General features: G+C 41.9%; 1 long non-coding RNA gene across 2 annotated transcripts in view; it reads right to left on the bottom strand.

Annotated features, from left to right (window-relative positions):
* Positions 1 to 13,094, bottom strand: part of LOC143651765 (uncharacterized) — a 29,262-nt gene that overhangs the window by 15,242 nt on the left and 926 nt on the right. For both annotated transcript variants that reach the window (XR_013160202.1, XR_013160201.1), the window contains exon 2: positions 12,700 to 12,755. This is a non-coding gene — a long non-coding RNA (uncharacterized LOC143651765). The remainder of the gene's footprint in view (positions 1 to 12,699; positions 12,756 to 13,094) is intronic.

Raw genomic sequence — 13,094 nt, 5'->3', positions numbered from 1 at the left:
ATCAAGTGACTGTGGTGATGAGTTAGTGCAAACATTTGGATGCCTACAACATGTATGACATCACCAGGAATGGTGGGAAAAAAAGTTCTTTCCCTAGTGGGGAAAACAGAACATTTATTTATTTTCCCCATCTAACAAACTTGTATTTACTAACTCCTACAGCAGAAACATTTTAAATCACTGGCAAGGTAATTAAAAATACATGTGTGTATATTATTATGTATACATATACTGTATATTATCGAACTACAAATTTGTGCTTTGGGAAGCAGAGGGATAAATTCTAACAAGGAATGGAATTTGGGACAGTTTCCTGGTGACCTAGTAAAGAAATTTCCCAAGTGAATTAAGGATGTCAGCAATCAGTAGGGAAGAGCTCCTGAGATACCAGTAATTGAAACAAAATAAAAAAACTATATTAACTATATAAGAATATGATGGACAGAATTTAGATGGCAGTGGGAATACAAGTGGTAGATCACTGTTTCTTCAAACTGGTTTAAAGACCACCTGCATAAGAATTCTCCTTAGATTTAAATTCACTAGGTCTGAAATGGGGCCTAGAAATTGTATTTTTAACAAGTACTGAGGTAATTCTTATGAATGTACTAAAATTTGAAAATCACTAATTTAGATATAGGTTATTAAAAGAGAATAGGGCAATGGAAAAGGTTACTTAAGTTTTGAGATGAGACTTCTGTTATAAAGTAGATGTTATAAAGGAAGATGAAGGAGGAAGAGGTTAAAGGTATAGAAAAGTAGATGTTATAAAGGAAGATGAAGGAGGAAGAAGTTAAAGGTATAGAAAAGGAACACTTTTTTCCTACTTGATTTTTTAAGAAATATATGTGTCAGAGATAGAAGCACATACCTAGATGAGAAAAAGGGAAGTACCTAGTAGATGGTTTCAAACAACATCCTATTAAACATCCGCTGCTGCAAAAGAGGACAGCACAGAGGTCTCAAGAGATGATTTTCAATATGAGGGTGGAAAAAGAGCCAGGGAACCAGTAAGGAAGAAATTGCATCCTTGTTCATTAATGATCAGAAATAAAGCATTTTTCAGATTTTACTGACAGGTCAAGAAAGAAAATAAGGCAGGCCACATTAATCTGGTTAAAGAAAATTTTATGTAAAGGGTTGCCTCCTCCTACTGCAAAAGAATGTTAACACAAGATTCTTTTACCAGTAGTACTGGGGGGATTCAGGTGTACACTGAGATTATGTTCTACTGACCTATGTCTTATTAGCACCTAATTATAAGTTTGTTTCATAAGACAAAATGTGATAATTCATCATTTATAGCTAAACGCTATACTCACCTTAAGTAATTACAAAAAATTTCTTCCCCAAAGGCATTCAACATTAACAGCGTAGCCATTTTTCTATTCTAATCACCATTTGATCTTTCACCTGTCCCTACTAAAAACATAGCAAATGTGCTGAACGCATTATTAGATTTTTCTAGAGGACAAGTCGACTACAAACAAACACAGATCCTTCACAGGCAATATAAAGATTCATTCACATTCAAATATGTTTGATACGGAAAGCCTAAGGGCAAGGCACGATGTTGGTTGGCAAATCATACACTAAATATTTCTGACAACAAAAAGTTTCTCTTCCTTCCCGGCACCCCCTTTCATGATACAAAGCCAAATGAAGCTTTACGACAATTGACTTCATGTGTAGCCATGAGGTACCATTCCCACCTCTTGACTCCCCCACCCGCCAGGTACTTGGACAGATTCCAAACTGCATTTTGGGAAACCTTTAAACATGAAATTTAGGCTAGCCTTTTCTAAATCCATCATTTCCCCTAAATGGAAGCCAGTCACAGGAGGAAGTACACAGCAGCATAGAGAATTGCTTCCTGCTTTCGGAGACTTAAGTTTTTACTGGTAGCAAACAAATTTCTCGTGGCTGCATAACAAAATGCAGAACTTCAAATCTGAAAGGCAAACAGCATAAAGTTTGCCTCGGTTGCCAAGGTTTCCTTGGCAATATTAAGATCTTAAATTCAGTATCACATGATACACACAGAAATAAAAACAGGAAGATGGCCTTTCTTTCTGTGTTATGTTCCTTCACAGGAAAAAAACCCGCCCTGTCCCCCAGGGTCTGACTATGATCTAAGTCATCCAAATTACACAAGTGTAGTTTTATATAAAAAGCAGTTTAATAACTGCATATAAAGACTAAGAAACAAAGGTTTTTTGTTCTTGTTCTTTTAAATACGAATTTGGATTTGGTTTGAGGGATCCACACGGGAAGTATCTTTTTTTGCTTGACGCAGGGTTTGAAGTAACCCTAAAGTAAATGGCAACTAAGTGGGACCTTAGGATTGGGAGGCTCAATGACATTCTGTACAAACACAGCACCAGCCAGCAAAAGAAAAAAGTGAACAAACTCCTCCTCCACGACTTTTCACCCTTTGCTACTGCTGCTGCAATGAGTAGAAGCATTTTCAGATAACAGTTAATTGTATTTAAACATTTAAGGGTATATCCAAGACCCTAGTAAATGTTGAAATACCAAACAAATGCAAAACATTAATTATCTGGTATTTTTTTTCCCGAGACCCACAGTGAGTCATGAAATAAACTTTGTAGATAATGAAAAAAAATTTTTTTAGCCAACCATAGTAAAAAAATATTGATGTGGCACTTTCGTTTGTGTGTGTAGGCATACACACATACAGGCATGCCTCAGAGATATTACTGAGAGTTCATAATAAAGTGAGTATCACAGTAAGAGGGTGGGGTCACAAAAAAATCTTCTATTTCCCAATACATATAACAGTTATGCCTATACTATAATGTTGTCATATTAAGTATGCAAAAGCAAAAAACAAACAAAAACAATGTACAAGCCTTAATTAAGAAAATATTTTATTGCTAAAAAATGCTAACCATCATTTCAGTGAGTTGTAATCTTTTCCGGTGGAGGGCCCTGCTTCCATGTTGATGGCTACTAACTGCTCAGGGTGGTGGTTGCTGAAAGCTTGGGGTGGATGTGGCAATATCTTAACATACTACAACAATGAACTTGACTGCCTCGATTGACTATTACTTTCACAAAAGATTTCTCCATAGCATGCAATGCTGCTTGACAGCATTTTACCCAGAGTAGCACTTCTTTCAAAACTGGAGCCAATCTTCTCGAATCCCATGCTGCTTTATCAACTAAGTTGATGTAATATTCTAAATCCTTTGTAGTCATTTCAACAATGTTCACAGCATCTTCACCAAGAGTACAGTCCAGTTCAAGAATTCAGGTTTTTTTGCTTATCCGTAAGAAGCAACTCCTCATACATTAATCTTTTATCATGAGTACAGCAATGCAGTCACATCTTCAAGCTCCATTTCTAATTCTAATTCTCTTGCTATTTCTACCACATCTGCAGTTACTTCCTCCACTGCAGTCTTAACCCTCTAAAGTCATCCATGAGAGTCAGAATCAACTTCTACCAAATTCCTGTTAATGACAGATACTTTGACCCCCTCATGAAGACAAGGTTCAGTTTTCTCCCTGTAAGGAACTTATATAATTAGTGAAGGACATATAATAAAAAGCTAAAACAATATAAAAAGTGGAAGGAATTCATATAAGAGTGAATAAATGAAATTCATTAGGAGAGATTAACTACAAGTTGTGGAACAACCAAGGAAAATCACTTAAAAGGTAGCGCATGCAATGTGGAGAGCACACAAGATTTCAGATGGTGGGAACTGTTTACGCAAAGAACTGGGAAAACACAGAGGGCTTATATACAGAAGCCATGATATGGTACCTGAAGGGAAAAAGTAGGAAGTGAGGCTGGAAAGAGACCATATGAAAGAGACCGACAAGCAAAAGAATTTGGATGTTTTATTTCTGTATGTAAACATGCTGTTCTTTAAAACTCCTGGACTGACATATTATCTAACATATCATACATATCTATTATATATGTAGAAAATTATCTACTTTAGATGGTATCTGAAAGGTTTTGGATGCGTTAAGAGAGAAAAGGCAGACAAAGAAACCTTAAAGTGAGGTTTATTTCTGCGCTCCCGGGTGGAGCTCACAGAACCCAAGGTAGGGGATGGTGAGTCTGCCCCTGGGTCTTTTTTATTTTTACGTGGGCAGGCACCAGGAATTGAACCCAGGTACTCGGGCATGCCAGGTAAGCATTCTTACCTGCTGAGCCCCGTGGCCCGCCCTGCCCCTGGGTCTTGATGCGGGAGGTTTTTAAGCAAGCAGGTCAGGTGACATTTGGCAAGGGTCTTATCGCAATGGTTCATCTCCTTGTTCCGGGAACTGCTTCTGCTCGCGTCTGGAAGGGGAGGCACACTCCGCACAGCCCGAGTCTCAGTGATCCTCCCTTTTCTCCTGACCTAGCATTCCAGTCTTTTTGTGATAATAGGGCGCCAAGGTTTTTTTGACTACTTCCTGCTGCATTGGGGCAGCGTGGGGTTATAGGCCGGAACTGTCATAGTAGGAGAGGGGGCAGGTTGGCTATAGGAACCTGGTGGGGAAGGTAGGCAGTGACAATGACGCAGGAGCATTTGGTTGGTTGCCACTCGTGACAGTTTCTTTATGCGTCCGTGAAGGAAGTTGAGGAGACAGGGAGCTAGGAGAAAGAAAAGATTAGGATAACTGGTCCTAGTAGCGGGAGGAGCCATGTTGCCAGGGGAGAAAACAACCAGGTCAGGGCGGAGTTGGTTCCCTATTTTCTATGGCCGAGATCTTCTTTCAGTTTGTTCAGGGTTTGAATACTTTGTTCTACCAAACCTGACTCGTTGTAATAGCAACACTCTTCTTGGAGGAATATGCACGTTCTTCCTTTCTCAGCTGTCAGCAGGTCGGAGGCCCGTCGGTTTTGAAGGGTCACCCGGGCCAGTGAAATAAGTTGACATTGCAGAGAAGACAAGGATTCTGAGGTTGACTCCACGGCCACCTGTAGTCAAGTCTCGAAGTTTTGAGAGGTTAAAATACCGTGTCCCAGTGCCCTTCTCGCTGTGGCTGAGGCAGCCAGGCTGACGCCGACCAGGATAGGAGCGAAGGCAGCCCTTTTGGAGCGAGGGGGGAGCAACAGCCAAGTTAGCTCGGATTCACCTCAGAAGGTTAATTGAGGAACTATGGTCACCAGGAAGCATGGTCCTGGGGTAGTGAGGCTGAGGCACTTGGTAAGAGCCCCGTTACACCAGAAATATTGTCCTTTAGGGGCGTGGGTAGAGTTGTGGATGGTGAAGTTAGTTTGGCATTTTCCATGGAGCTCCACTTGGCCCACGGTTATGTGAGTCCCTGTTGGTCTGTTATTGAGCTGCTGTCAACAAAGAGGGTGAGGTCTGTCTGAGAGGCCCTGGCGGGGGGAGGTGAGCTCTTGCATGATTTCAGTGCAAAGGTGAGTGGGCTGTGGAGGGGGGTTTGATAGGGGACCATGAGGGAGAAGAGTAGCAGGGTTGAGGCCAGGTGAGACAGAGAGTGTGATCTGAGTTTTCTTTTTGGAAAAGCAAGTGAAACTTCTGGAGGTGGGAAGGAGTGAGCAGAGAGATTTATGGGATAAGAGGTCTTGTAAACGGTGGGGAGACAGGACTTGGAGAGGCCTACCCAGACTAAGTTTAAGAGCTTTGTGAGTTAGGGTGGCAGGCGCAGCCAGCGCTTGGAGACAGGGAGGCCACCCCTGGGCGGTAGGGTCCGTCTGTTTAGAGAGGTAGGCCACCGGAGTAGAAGGTGGTCGCAGAGGCTGGGTTAAGACTCCCACCGCTATTCCTTGTTTTTCATCAGTGAAAAGGAAGAAAGATTTGTCAGGATTTGGAAGAGCTAGTGGGGGTGACCGAAGTAAGGCATCACGGATACTCAAAAGCTTTGGTTATAGTAGAGGGGTCATCTAGGGGTCCCGTGGGCGTCGCCTTGGCTGCTTCATAAAGAGGCTTTGCCAGGAGGGAAAACCCGGGGACCCGGTGTCAGAAGAACCCCACAAAACCTAGGAAGGATAAAACCTGTTCAGCATTTTCTGGAGGTTGGAGCTCTCGGAGTGCCTGCTGTCTGTCCACTGTTAGATGTCGGGAAGCGGGAGTGAAGCAGAGCTCCAGGTAGGTGACGGTGGAGGAAGAGAGTTGAGCTTTGGCTGGGGAGACCTGGTATCCTATATTAGCCAAAAAAATTTAACAGGGTGGCAGTAGCCTCTGTGGAAGCTTTTTCAGAGGGGCTGCAAATTAATAGGCCACCCACGTATTGGAGAAAGACACTGGGAGTTAGACTGCACCCTGTTAGGTCCCTGGCTAGGGCTTGGCCAAACATATGGGGGCTGTTCCGAAATCCCTGAGGTAACACCATCCATGTAAGCTGTTGGGCAGCAGAAGAGTCCGGGTCTTCCCAGGTAAAGGCAAACAAATTTTAACAGGCAGGGTCTAGAGGGATTGTAAAGAAGGCATCTTTGAGGTCCAGGACAGAATAATGAGTGGTGTGAGGGAAGATGTGTGAGAGAAGAGCATATGGGTTGAGAACTGCTGGTTGGATGGGGATGACAGCCTCATTAATTAGTCGAAGGTCCTGGACCAGATGATAACAACCGTCAGGTTTCTTGACAGCCAAAATAGGGGCATTATATGTTGAGTTAGTGGGTATGAGGAGTCCCTTTCCCTTGAGCTGGTTAATGACGTGCTGGAGTCCCTTCTGATGGGTAATGGAGATGGGAAACTGGCCGAGACGGGAGTAAGGAGGGGTCCTTCAGCTGAATTAGAACCGGTTTATGATGGGAAGCTATCAGGGGAGTTGAGGTATCCCATACCTCTGGGTTCACTAGGTGAGGCGGTAGGGGAGGTGAGGGAACGGTAGAAACTTGGGTACAGATGGAGGCCTCACAAAAGGATAATAGTAAATTTGTTTGAGGTCTTGGTATCCAGTGAAGTAAGGTCCTGAACTTGGTAAGAACATCCCGCCCCATTAGTGGGCTGGGGCAAGAAGGCATCACCAAGAAAGAGTGTGTAATGGGGTAGCCTTCTATTAAACATGTAAGTGGTCCAGTAGTTAGGGGCGCAAAAGATGGCCATCTATGCCCATAACCGTGACCTGGGAAGGAAGCTGACCCGAGTAAGAGGGGAGGATGGAAAAGGTAGCCCCAATGTCCACCAAAAAGGATGTGGACTTACTCGCTACCTTGAGTGTTAGCCTGGGCTTGACGAGGGTGATCGGGGTCGCTGAGGCCGGGTGTCGTCAGTCGGTGGCGGCCAGGCCCAGGACTGTCAGCGGTGGGTCAGGGGTTGGAAGGATGGCCCCTTCACGGCCAGGCGCCGAGGGGCAGTCACTTTTCCAATGTCCACTTTTTCCAGAGAGGGCATGGTCCCTTGGGCGGTCGAGGACTGGGGCACTGGTGGAACCAGTGTCTGTCGAGGCCACATTTGAAGCATTTTCCTGGTGGCAGATTAGTCGTAGCCGGCCTCTTGGCAGTTGAAGTGGGCCGCAGGGCCGCAATCAGGGATTGGGTTTGTAGGGCCGTCCTTTGGCGTCCTGGGACTCCTTTTCTGCCCTCTTCAACTCATCACGAGTATTAAAAATTTTAAAGGCCGTGTTTACCAGGTCACAAATAGGGGCCTGAGGACCATCCTCGATTTTCCTAAATTTGCGCTTTATATCCGGAACCGATTGGGATATAAAATATGTGGCTAAGACAGTCTTACCAGCCTCCGAGTCACGGTCTAGGCAGGTATATTGGGAGAGGGCTTCTGTGAGCCAGTTTAGAAAAGCAGCAGGATTTTCTTCAGGACCCTGAGTAACCTCCCTCAGCTTTTGCAAGTTTACGACTTTATGGGAAGCCCCCTGCATGCCCACTATGAGGCACGTAAGCATTTTGTCTTGCTTAGTCCACCTGTTTTTCCCTGCTGGACTGTCAACCTGACAGTCCCACCCTGGCTCTTGATCTGGTACCACCTTGGCCCCTACCAGCATGGTGTGGTCGGTTATATGCACCTGGTTAGCATGAGCCCTGGCCGCATTGAAAATGCAGTCCATCTCGTCTGTAGTCAGGGAAGAAGAGCAGATCACACGAATGTCATGCCAGCTAAGATCATAGGCGTTAACCAGATATTGGAATTCTTTAGTATAGGTGGTTGGATTGTTGGAGAAGGAACCCAACTGTTTCTCAATTTGAGAGAAATCAGTCAGGGAGAAAGGAGTGTGTACTCGAATTAACCCTTCAGGTCCTGCAACCTCCCTGAGGAGGCAGAGTAAAGCATTCTTTGAGCGGGTATGGGCGGTTATAGGCGAGGAAGGCAAGGCTGTTGGGGACCATGAAGGATCAGGCAGTGGCAAGGGAGCCAGTGAAGGGGGAAAAGGGCAAGGTGGCGGTTGGAGAGCCGCTGGAGGGAGAGGAGGGTAGAGCGGAGGGGAAGAGGATAGTGTCCCTAGATAGGGTGGAGGCCCTGGTCGTCTAAAGGAAGGAGTCGAGGGGGTCAGAAAAGGAGGAAATCCCATTGGGCTGTTTGTCCAGGAGTGAGAACTTGGGCTGTAGAGCAGGACATGCAGAGAGAAAGGCGGGAGCACAGAAGAGAAAAGGCCTGGACATAAGGAATCTCGGCCCATTTGTTGTTCCTATGGCAAAAGTTGCAGAGGTCTGTAAGGATATTAAAATTGAAAGTCCCATCCTCAGGCCAATGAGAATCATTGTCCAATCGATATTGGGGCCAAGCCTTATTACAAAAGTAAACGAGGCGTTTTGGCTTAATGTCTGGAAGTAAATCCAGTGTGGATAAGTTAAGAGACAACCCAGAGGAGTAGAAGGTTTGGCTTTTGAGAATTTGTTGCCCATACTGGCAGGTCTCAAAGGACTGGCTCAGGGGGTGTCGGCATCCCAAGGCCCTGAGAGAGTCCCTAGAGCTCTTACGAGCGGGGGCTCGTCTCCCCAGGGGACGTCTCACCCTGGTTTGAGGCCCTTTCAGGTCCTGGACCTGAGAATCAGGAGGGAAACGAGAAGCAAGGCGTCCCCACAACTTTTCGAGTCCCGGGAAAAGGTGTGAGGCTTGCGGGCATCCGTGCTCACCTCAGCCCTTGGAAGAGAACCTGACGTGAACTCACAATTTTCAGAGGGTAATTTACGGACAGGTTCTCTAGGAACGGTGAGACCAGACAGCAGGGCTAGGAGGGAAGGGACTTACCCAATCTGGGATGGATATAGCGGTGGGCCGAGAGATCCCTGTCACTGTATATGTGGAGGAAAGAGGAGAGAGGAGGCCGGATCGCCCCTGGCCAGGCAGGTAGCACCCGCGCTCTCCTCCTGGGTTTCGGCACCAGATGAAAGGTTTTGGAGATGTAAGAGAGAAAAGGCAGACAAAGAAACCTTAGAGTGAGGAAGTTTATTTCTGCACTACTGGGCAGAGCTCACAGAACCCAAGGTAGGGGCTGGTGAGTCTGCCCCTGGGTCTTGATGTGGGCAGTTTTTAAGCAAGCAGCTCAGGTGACATTTGGCAAGGGTCTTATTGCAATGGGTCATCTCCTTGTTCCGGGAACTGCTTCTGCTCGCGTCTGGAAGGGGAGGCACACTCCGCACAGCTTGAGTCTTGTTGACCCTCCCCTTTCTCCCGACCTAACAGTAATCTTTCTATCTAACACCACCATCTACTATTCCTAAATACTTGGCATTATCCTAAGGGCATACACATACCAACCTCATCAAGTCAGTTTTCTTATCCCTATTTTATAAGTGTGGCAGAGAGGGTAAGATATTTGCCCTACACCACCCCCTCTTCATAAAAAAACCCTGACCACACCTGTACATTCTAAAGCTAGGAACCTATTTTTGCTATTGCTGAACGATTTTTAAAGCTATCATTCTTGTGAGGTTATGGGGAAGACTTAAGTTCTGTAAGTAACTCAAATGAGGTACGAATCCTTGAAAAATAAAAGGTGTCAAAGGCAAAGGATTAGAAAAATGAAGTAATTAAAACATTAAAAACTCAGAATGCCTTGGAAAACTAATTCAAATGTCGTTTCTGAATAAATTACCTTTTATTCAGAAACCTCCTTCCTCAATCTGCAAACTGGTTATTATATCTTCGTAACTCAACTACCACTGTGATGGGAAAATTTTTTTAAAATATCTAACTATTTAAGTGAGATCCAAAGATGGACTTGGGATACTAACAAATTAGCTTAAATTTCATAAGCTATTATACCAAAAGGAAAGCTCCAAGAATTAAGTTTTACAAAAGCACATTTAAAAAGCTAAATTAAAAAAAAAAAGGAAAAATAGTTATTAAAATGCTCAATATTGTGACTGGTACTTAAATGATAATTTAAGACATTTCTTTCTAAAACAAAATTAGAACTTTTTGCTCGCTGAACAGCAGGGAAAAAAAAACAATCTTAAAGTCTTAGTAAATTAACTACATTGATTGTACACTTTGGATGATTACATGGTATGTGAATATATAATATATTCCAATAAAAAAACAATTAAAAAAAAAAGGTGCGTTAAAAAATGAACAACCCATATGTTAACTGGTAAATCGAAGCTTGTCTTCTTGAGGAACATTTAAAAATCAGCCTATTCCATGTTTTGATATTTCTAATTTCTAAAGTCCTTCTTTATAGTGAATATTTTATGTGTTCAAATAAAGTGATTACTAAAAACAAGACAATTAAGATCTTTACTTAGATTTCAGATATTTAAAGAATCTTGGCTAACACGTTTTCTGTAATGACACATCTGTTACCTCTCTGGTTCATTAGACTCAAAGTCAAACAAAATGCACAAAAATTACTCTACTAGGAAGAGGGAAAGGGGAACGATACTTCACTCCATAGATGTGAACAGTTTTAAAACATGCATCTATTTTGTAAGATGCTTTCTTAGAACCATATTTTCTCAATACTGACAAAATAATCTCTTCTTAACTTAGTGTGAGAACCATTTGGTTTTCCTGCATGTGATTTATTAATTCAGTTTAATTTTTCTTAATTCAAGTTGTGCTTGAAGTAGCAGAAATAAGAAAGCCCTAATAAAAGCATCAAGTCTAACAGAAGAATGGAATTAAAAGTTGAAATATGTAAGCAATATAAGGTTCAGTATAATGCCATGCCCCAACCACAGGCCCTATAAGTAATTTGACAAAGAATAAATGCAGATTGACATTTCAAGCTCTAACATGCAACCAACTGCATCTTCCTCATCAACCAGTGGCCGTTCCAGACTTTCCAAATCAGTTAACAGTAATTTACTGTTTGCTACCTGCTCTTAAGATCTTGAGTGTTTTTCTTTTTTTATCACTGTATTTAATCAGAAAGCAAGCACTGTCAATTTCTTTTTCCTCCACAATCTTGTGCTCATCATTCCTTCCTTTTCCTCCATGTCCTACTCTGGTTTCACCTTACTGGACCCCACTGCAACAGCATCTTTACTTGTCTACCAACCTCCAATTCCCTGCCCTTTCTCCAGCTATACTGGGCACTGTTTATAAATAATTTTCCAACAATACATTTTGTGCACATCATATCTCTCTGTGTCTATTTGAAAACTCTCAACAAAAGGGAAAGAAAAAAAACTATATGGAAAAATATCTACAGCAAATTGCTACTAAGCATTATATAACAAACTCAAGACAATTAAGAAATAAAACACTAGCAGATAAGTGAACAGAAGTCCCAAACACAACCTATATAAAAATTAGTAAGTGAAGTTATAGAAAAAGATACCACTGCATTAATTAATGAAGAAAAAAAGAGCGTTCAACATTTTCAAACAGACACGGGAGAATTAAAAATAAATATAAAGAAAAAGTAGAAAATTGAAAAAAGGTAACACAAAGAAAAAGCAGGGCAACAAAGTTCAACAGGAGCAAAAGCTTTCAGCTGGACAACTGTTACAACTACTAAATTTATTCCAAAGAAATAATCAATGATAAAGATCTAGAGGCCTAGATATTAGCCACTGATTATCAGTTCTTAGGAAAAATATTTTGTGAAGTATGTACAAGGCTATTCACTGACACGCCATTGCTATTCTAGGAAAATTAAGACAGCCTGTATAAATTACACCGCACTATTCAGACGTGAAAGACACCCTATGGATAATTCCTATATTCCCAATGTTTCCTGTAAAGAGAAAAATGTGGCTGACAAAAGGGGAACAACAAGAATGATGTGTGATTTGTAAAATATATAAGTACAGAATTAACTGTGATTACCTCTCAGAGGAGGGAATACAAAAGATTTTTGTTTTCCTCCTTGGGCTTTTTTGTAATTGTCAAATGCTCACTGATGTGCATTATTTGCATCAGATGGTAACAATTTAAAGTTAGTGGAATTATGGGTGAATTCTCCTAAACACTCATACTGAAAAGATCTCTCTCTACATGCCAAGTTTTTGTATAGGGTTAAAAAAAAAATTACAGAAACGTTCATAGCGTTCCACAATAAAAATATTAAGTACTCAAAAATTTAAAAACGGGAACCACATGAATGTGTAAACAAATCAACAAGGAAGTCCTTAATTTTCGGATTTTGTAAAATTAAGAGGCTAATTTTATGATCTCATTTTAACCTCTGATCAAGCAAAAATTCTTTGAGCTACTATTCTTTTATTCTCATATTTACTGCTCTATCCATTGGTAAACAGTATTAACTGGTCTACAGAAAACTTTCCTAGACAGTTTAGAATTACCCAAACTCCCCCATTTCCATGACTTTTTTATTTTTTTTACAGCGATCAGGACTCACCTCAGTAATACTTTGGATTTTTGTCATTGAAATGTCCTATATTCTCTTCAGCACAACTGTAAAAAAGAAACAATAAACTGTTAAATCACTGAATAGTTTTCTTGCCTTGAACCTCACCAATACAACAATATGATTTAAAAGGGGTATTATGAGCATAACCATATGCGTCTACCCAATTAAAAGGAAAACAGTGACATACATTTGCTTAATGAATAACTGAGGAAAAACATTGTTATAAATGAAAAACTTGATGCAGCCTTAGTTATTTTCTTGTTGACTAAACTTAGCTCACGTTGATGATCGAAGATAATCCACATTTTTACTATTTCGCTCTTTAACACAACCAACCAATCCATACTTTGTTCCCACCACTTAAAATGTGTAAGTTTTTGTTT

Source organism: Tamandua tetradactyla, chromosome 12 (assembly GCF_023851605.1).
Source record: "Tamandua tetradactyla isolate mTamTet1 chromosome 12, mTamTet1.pri, whole genome shotgun sequence".
NCBI lineage: Eukaryota > Metazoa > Chordata > Mammalia > Pilosa > Myrmecophagidae > Tamandua > Tamandua tetradactyla.
Note: the sequence above shows the minus strand (reverse complement) of the source record. Positions and strands in the feature narration are given on the sequence as shown.